The sequence below is a fragment of the Rattus norvegicus genome, chromosome 7, assembly GCF_021556685.1.
Source record: "Rattus norvegicus strain SHRSP/BbbUtx chromosome 7, alternate assembly SHRSP_T2T, whole genome shotgun sequence".
NCBI classification, from domain to species: domain Eukaryota; kingdom Metazoa; phylum Chordata; class Mammalia; order Rodentia; family Muridae; genus Rattus; species Rattus norvegicus.
Window position 1 is genome coordinate 80,753,434 of NC_141540.1, and position 7,730 is coordinate 80,761,163.

Consider the following 7,730-nt stretch of genomic DNA (forward strand, 5'->3'; position numbering starts at 1 on the left):
CAGATGGCTGCCTTAATACAGCCTATTTCATCCAGAGTCACCAATGAGTAAACAGCATGGCTGGCTCAATGCAGAGGGAAATTAATGTGTTGATGACTAGTCATTAGATGTGCAACTACAGTTTATTAATTTTGAATTTTATGATTATCGCATTTGCTCCTGGGTGGCTTAGTCAGCTGGGGCTGCTATAACAGAATGTCACAGAGTGGACAGTTTAAACAATGAGCATTTATTCCCCACCGTTCTGGCTATGTAGACCACTGTCTTCTTGCAGTGTTCTTCCTTGGCTTTTTCTCGGTTGCACATGGGGTTGGGCAGAGGAGATGGTGGGCGGGTGAGTTCTACTTCATCTTCTGAAGACGTTAACTTTTATGTGAGGGGCTGACATTCAGTGATCACATCTAAATCCAATGAACTCCTAAAGGCCTCATATCCAAATGCGTGACATCGGGAGTGAATGTTTTAATCCATGAGTTTGTAGGTGGCAGGGACCGGGGTTGGGGTGGGGTGGTCAAGATAAACACGAGCTCTCATAATGCTGGGAGAGCAGTGATTGCCCTGGTGAATGCAGCCCATCTCAGTTTCATACAAGTTAAAAATGTGGATCCTGCCACGTTTTCTGTTCTCCAAGCAAGGAGATGTGGAATACAGGGGACTTTTAAATGGAGTATCTGTCAAGATAGCGATGTAAGTAATTTGTGACGCGGATGGTTTGCATGTGATATAGTTTTATTAGATGCTTGATTAGAAACATGTCTATTCCTGTCCAGCCACACGATTTACAAATGGAGTTGTGTGGGTAGGTTTTTCAAGTGGTATAGTGAATTAAGTATTTGTGTATTTGTTTATTTATGTTTATGATTTTTACTTATAAATGAGACTATGTAGCTTAAACTGGCCCTGAAGCCATGACTTTCCTTAAGTCTATCTTCAAAGGGCTGGAACTAGAGGCGTGTGCCACCTCCCTTGGCTATATGGATTAATCTCTTTTAAGAAGTGGTTTTGTTCAGGCTCTGTGGATGAGAGGTCAGAAATGACTGATGGGTCCTCAGTCACCTCAGTCCATCTTTGTGCCCCAGCTGGAAGGGTAGCGTGTGACTTTGGCGCTACAGGGGGCAAGTCTCAGGAACTACTCAGTCTGGATTCCTTATGTTCCCTGGGTAACGTGTCTGAAGGACTGGAAGGAGAGCAAGATGGGGTGGGAGAATTCCTTGCAGCAGCAGCAGCAGCAGGCGACTTTGGAAAGTGGATGTTAAAGGAGAGTGAAGCCGCTTTAAAGCACATATTACCAAGGTCTGAGTGGTTGCAGATAGATTAATAGGTAAAGCTATGAAAATAGTATGGAGGTTGTAAAGGAAAATGCACACAGGAGCGGAGCAAGTCACATAAATGTGAACAGGGACCAAGAAAGTCCTATAAGAGTCTGATGCATCGACGACTTAGAGACTGCTGTCTTTATTGTCATCAAGCACAGGACTCATGGAGTTATGATACGTTTTAAGAGACAATTGGAGCTAAAAGAAAAAAAATGATCCTATAAAGCGCACTGTGGTTGATTTGTGCCTCATAAGGTACTGTGCTTAAAGTATGGACTTTGAGCTGTCACATGCAGGGAGAGAATTTTCCACAATGACCGGTAAAGCCCCGAAACCAAAAATTGTTCTTTCTAATGCAGACAAGCAAGAAACAAGGCATATACCGCAGAATTATACCTTAAAAGTATGCACGGCTAAGGGTCTCCAACACTAACTTCCCCAAGTGCGGAGGGATTAAAATAAACAAGAAAACTTAAGTGTATGTGGATTTTTATTTTATGTGTGTTGAGGTACATATTTGCTTTAAGGTAGCAACTTCATGCGATCCAGTTTTCAGAATAGAATTAGTCATTGTCAACTTAACTCTTTTTTTTTTTTATGTAGAGTTTCTTCGTTTGTCTCTGGTCTGAATCCTTATAATTTTGCTCTCATCCTATGCCCTCCACCTCCACAGCTTTTCCTATTTCTACCATCTTTTCTGATTGTTTTCTTGGGAAGGGGCTTGAAGTCGCTAGTGGTGGGTGGGTATGGGGAAGAAAGGACCAGCATCGACTCTCTTATCCAAGGTGACACACGCACACACACACACACACATACACACACACACACACACACACACACACACACAAACACAGAAACTGACTAGGTATGCTGAAATAATTTCTTAGAGATTAGAGAATTAAATCACACACCACACACACACACACACACACACACACACACACACACACACACACACAGAGAGTTTGGGGATGCACCAAGAATTTGAAGAGGGTAGCTGCAGTATGCTAGATGGCAAGTGTCTGTCAGTTGGTTAGCAGGGGCACTGTGGTTAGAGTGTCAGACCAGGGGCAGGGTAGATTGTTCATTTGCTATTGGTAACATGGATTTACTCCTTTCAGATAAACACATTTAGAATTTACATATGGCTCCCATTTCGTATTGTCATGCTCTCTGGTATTGAGTTAGTAGGTCCTCTTTGTCTTGTGATTAATGAGGTTGCGCAACCACATTTTGGTGTGACTCATGTACTTTATTGCTTATGATGAAATATTGAAGCGCATGAAGATTTATTTTCTAAATAAATTAGAGTAGATGATTCTCTTATTCAGACCTTGTCAGTCTTCATGTTTGAGGTGCTCTCTTCACTAAAAGTGAGAGGTACAACACTGCCTGCACTTCTTGGGGAGTGGCTTATAGCTTGAGGCTTATTTTAGAAATACCGAACTCCTTTGAGAACTCCTATCAGTCCCGATGTGCTGATAGCTACTAAGAAAGGGAGATAATGGATTATAACGCCGGTGGGCTTCATCAGCCTGTGGTGGTGTGCCCACCGAATTGTATTGTGAACAATGCTATCTGTCGTGTCTCTTCTGGAGGAAAATGTGTGGAGATCTGCAGATGAACTCCTCGCTGAGGTGTATGAGCCATTCGGTCCTTATCATCCTATCTACGTTCTCCTTTCCAGGTGTGGCAGACTCTTCAAACTGCCAGAGTCTCCTCCCAGGCTTTAGATTTGACAATCTTTTTCTTTATGCCAGAAAAAGCATATCTGAGGCTGCTGTGCTTTTTAACCCCAGACGGCAGCACTCACAGTACAGTCTTGAGTTGCTTCGGAAAGAGATAGAAGGAAGATGACAATCAAATAGGAATGGTGTCCTTGACTGGCTAATAAACAAACAAGCCAGGATGGCTGGTCTAATACCCTGCTGACCCTGTTTTAGCTCTACCATCCTCTAAATCCCTAAGTTATAGCTTTCCTTTAGATTTTATGATGGTTCCATGACCTTTGATTCTAGTTGTTCTATGAAACAATGTTTTCACTATTGTGTTTGCCTCCATGGGCATATGTATGGAAACTTTTTCCTGTAAAAATTTTTTAAATTAAAATCCCCTCCTAAAATTATATTATTGGCCTGGAGAGCTGGTTCAATCAATAAAGGGTCTTGCTGCCAAAGCTGATGACCTGAGTTTGATCCCTGGAACCCACATGGTGGAAAGAGAGAATTGCTCCCACATGGTTTCCTCTGAGCTCCACACAGGGACACCCACATGCATACACACACATAAATAAATATAAAAACTTAAAAATAAATAAATTATCTTAAGAATATGTGGTGACTTCACTACAGAAATAAACCAAAGGTTTATTTTTGGGAGGGTTGCAGTGAACTTTATTGATGGTATTCAAGAGAGTGGGGAGGGCTCCTTAGGCCCCTCCTGTTGTTATGAGGTCTGGGATGGAATTGTGAGGGAGATGCTCAGTGTGGGGGCTGAGTTAGGATGGGGACTCCTATCTTGCTCTCAGTATCCTTCCTGGGGTGGGGTGGATGGTAACAGGGTTTCTTACTCCTTGGAGGCCATGTAGGCCATGAGGCCCACCACCCTGTTGCTGTAGCCGTATTCATTGTCATATCAGGAAATGAGCTTTACAAAGTTGTCATTGAGAGCAATGCCAGTCCCAGCATCAAAGGTGGAGTTGCTGTTGAAGTTGCAGGAGACAACCAGGATGCCTGTTAGTGGGCCCTCGGATGCCTGCTTCACCACCTTCTTGATGTCATCATACTTGGCAGGTTTCTCCAGGTGTCATGTCAGATCCACAATGGATACATTGGGGGTAGGAACACGGAAGGCCATGCCAGTGAGCTTCCCATTTTGCTCTGGGATGACCTTGCCCACAGCCTTGGCAGCACCAGTGGATGTAGGAATGATGTTCTGGGCTGCCCCATGGCCATCATGCCACAGCTTTCCAGAGGGGCCATCCACAGTCTTCTGAGTGGCAGTGATATCATAGGCTGTGGTCATGAGCCCTTCCACGATGCCAAAGTTGCCATAGATGACCTTGGCCAGGGAGGCTAAACAGTTGGTAGTGCAGAATGCATTGCTGACGACTTGAATGAGTTGTCATATTTCTCTCTGGTTCACACCCATCACAAACATGGGAGCATTGACCAAAGGGGCAGAGATTATGACCCTTTTGGCCCCACCCTTCACGTGGGCTCAAGCCTTCTCCATGGTGGTGAAGAAGCCAGTAGACTCCATGACATACTCAGCACCAGCATCACCCCATTTGAAGTTAACAGGATCTCACTCCTGGAAGATGGTGATGGGCTTCCCATTGATGGCAAGCTTCCCATTCTCAGCCTTGACTGTGCCATTGCATTTGCCATGGGTAGAGTCATACTGGAACATGTAGATCATGTAGTTGAGGTCAATGAAGGGGTCATTGATGGCAACAATCTCCACTTTGCCAGATCCAGAGGAGAAGGCAGCCCTGGTAGTCAGGTGCCCAATACAGCCAAATCCGTTGACACTGACCTTCACCATCTTGTCTACAGATGAGGCTGGCGCTGCACAAGAAGATGTGGCTGTCTCTGGAACAAGAGGAGCAGCGAGCCAGTTTCATAGCTTTTAGGTATCTGTTTATTTAAATACAGAAAAGTACTCTCGGCCTGTCTCCTTTCCCATTCTAGTTATCTTATGTTGTCAGTAAAAACTGGTGAAAGAAAAATCAGCAGTTTTACTCAGAGTATGTAAATATGAGTCTTTGTAGCTTTATCTACCTGCTTTGGGGACATCATTTACTTTAAAAAGAGACCATCTGATTACATAATTTCTCTACAAAACTCCGGACACTTGGATGGACCTCATTCTTCTCAAGGGCTTCACTAGGCAACACAGGAGTTTTAGACTGACTAGTATCAACAGTATCAAAGGTCACAGGAACCAATCTTAGAGGATGGCAGAACTAGAACAGGGTCGGTGGGGAAGGCACACTACCCATGCTGGTGTGCTTGTTTATTAGTCCGGCAGTCTGTGCATGGTGAAGGAGTGTCAGATTGGCCCAAAGGAGCAGGCATTCCCATAGGTTATTATTGATCCAGCTTACTCTTTTAAAGGCTGCATTCTTTGCTTGACTGCACAGAGATTTATCCAACCTCTCCATCAGAAGCAGCATTTGCCAAGTTTTCCAGTGCTATGGCAAACATATGTGTGCTCTTAAGCTCTGCAACGTTTGTGTCTTAGGATCCCAGAGGCAAATCTGTGAGGATTGAGTCCATATATATGCAATATATACAATAATTCCATTTATTTGTATTGCCATTTTAACTCACAGAGTAGCTACAGGAATTCTTACGCCTTGGAGATATTCTCAGTTACAGTTTTCTTTTTAAATTGTACAGGCCACAATCTCATCTTTTGTGTTGCGCTCATTTTTGGAGTTTATAGGTCAAAAGAAGACTTTACTAGAAAATATCCCAAAGGTATTTTTTCTGTTTTACAACAAATCTTGTAAGTAACAGAGGAGATGGTTATTGGAGCTTGGCAAAGTTTAATTTTATTAACTTCAGCCAAATAGGGTCAAGAGGTATTAGAACCTGGGAGAAGTGGGCAAGAAATTATACCAACTTACATAGAGCAGGTGATGGGTCATAGAAACAAGGAGGCTCATCCAACAGAACAGTTGAAGGTAAGGCAGACTACACCAAAGGAGTCTACAGCTGAGGGCCAAAAAGGGGGCTTACAAAGAGCAGGATACAGGATGGTAAGATGGTTTGTTGGGGATATGCTTGCCCCCAAGTCTGGTGAATAGCCAGTTTTAATATCCCCAGACACATATGGTGTAAGGAAAGAATATATTCCTACAAGTTGTCCTCTGACTTCCCCATACACACTATGGCATCAGCCCCCTTCCCATAAACAAACACATGTAATTTTTTCAAAGGAAGCATAAAATACTCAAGGCTTAGGAAGGTTGTAGACAGAGGTTGTCATCAGTAAAATTTGTTGCAAAGCAACAAGGAGACAATCCCAGACTGCACAGGAAGGAATCATGGCTGCCTGGGAGAAACCCCAGCTTTTCGAATGACAACAACCTGCTTTCAAAGTCTGGCCATAATGCCTATGCAGCTTTGACCTCCAGCAAACTATTTAGTCATCCAGAGTCTTGTTGTCTTTGCTGTTTTCATGCCAAGGACATCTCTCAGTGCATAGAACAAATAACACGTACAGCATTTGTTGTCACACACATGAGTTCTGTGGTTTCTACCGCTGCAGAAGCTACCCTATCACAAAGCAAACTCAGCAGGTCAAGTGTGGGAAAAGCTGACAAATCCACTCTTGGCTTTCCAAGCCTTGTCTTCCTGAATAGTATTTTAAGTGCCCAAGGAATTAGAGTTATTTCATAGCCTTCTTTTCTAGAACCTTCTATGTGTCCTTAGAAAAACAGTAGAAGACTTTGAGATTGCCACTGGCTGGACATCATGAAACACCAGGAGACAGAAAGCCCTAGTGGTGGCCTTACTTTCTGGATTATCCAATTTTGGATGACTATATGAGTCTCATCCTCTGGGCATTGCTGTTGATTTATTCCTTGACTATTGAAGTGTTGTCACAAAATTTAGAATACTTGTTAAAGATACAGAGCAGAAATCAAGGCCAAAATTAGCTTCTGGTGCCTAACATCAGAGTATTGGCCTCAAATTCCAGGTTATTCTTTTGATGGTCTGGCTTGGCCCTTACAGTCTTATTAGTAGTAAGTGGTTGGAATTTTCACTTACTGGTTAGTAATGTTAGTGTTAGGTTTCAACCCCCAGACAAATGGCTGAGATGCCTATTTAACATATCAAAGCAGATATTGTCTACCAGTCTCTCTCAGCATCGCCAGTACCTGGCATGTTCCACCCCTACCCTAAACTCTCCAGCACAGAGACTGGGCTGCACTGACTCTGATATAACCCAGTCATATTGGCAACACCAGTTCTTAGCCTCTTGGCTTCTGGCTCTCCAATCTCTCCTCCTCCTCTCCTCACAAGGCACTGTTCAGTTTGCCAGGCATGTTTAGTCTGGACTCTTCCAGAGGTTTCTGCCTCTGGCTATGCTCTCCCTTACATCTATTATAAAAACCCAAACCCTTTAGGAGATGTCTTCTCCTCCTCTTAGTTCTTCCCATTCAATTAAAAACTACTCAGAGCTTGGCAACAGCAGTGTTAAAAACAGGGAGTTTATTGCCTGAAGGTATGTTATGCATCAAATGTTGCTTTAACTGGGTTGATGTCACTGTCTTGAAGAGTGAGAAGACACCTTTCAGGGAAGTATTTTAAGTTTCTCTGACTTTTTATGTTAATGATGAGCGTACATACTCAAAAAACAGTATCTTGACAGTAAAAGTGTACAAGTGCAAAAACAGTATCT

General features: G+C 43.2%; 1 pseudogene; it reads right to left on the reverse strand.

Moving 5' to 3' along the window:
* Positions 1-3,878: 3,878 nt before the first annotated feature.
* On the reverse strand, positions 3,879-4,862 carry Gapdh-ps14 (Glyceraldehyde-3-phosphate dehydrogenase, pseudogene 14; annotated as a pseudogene).
* Positions 4,863-7,730: the final 2,868 nt, after the last annotated feature.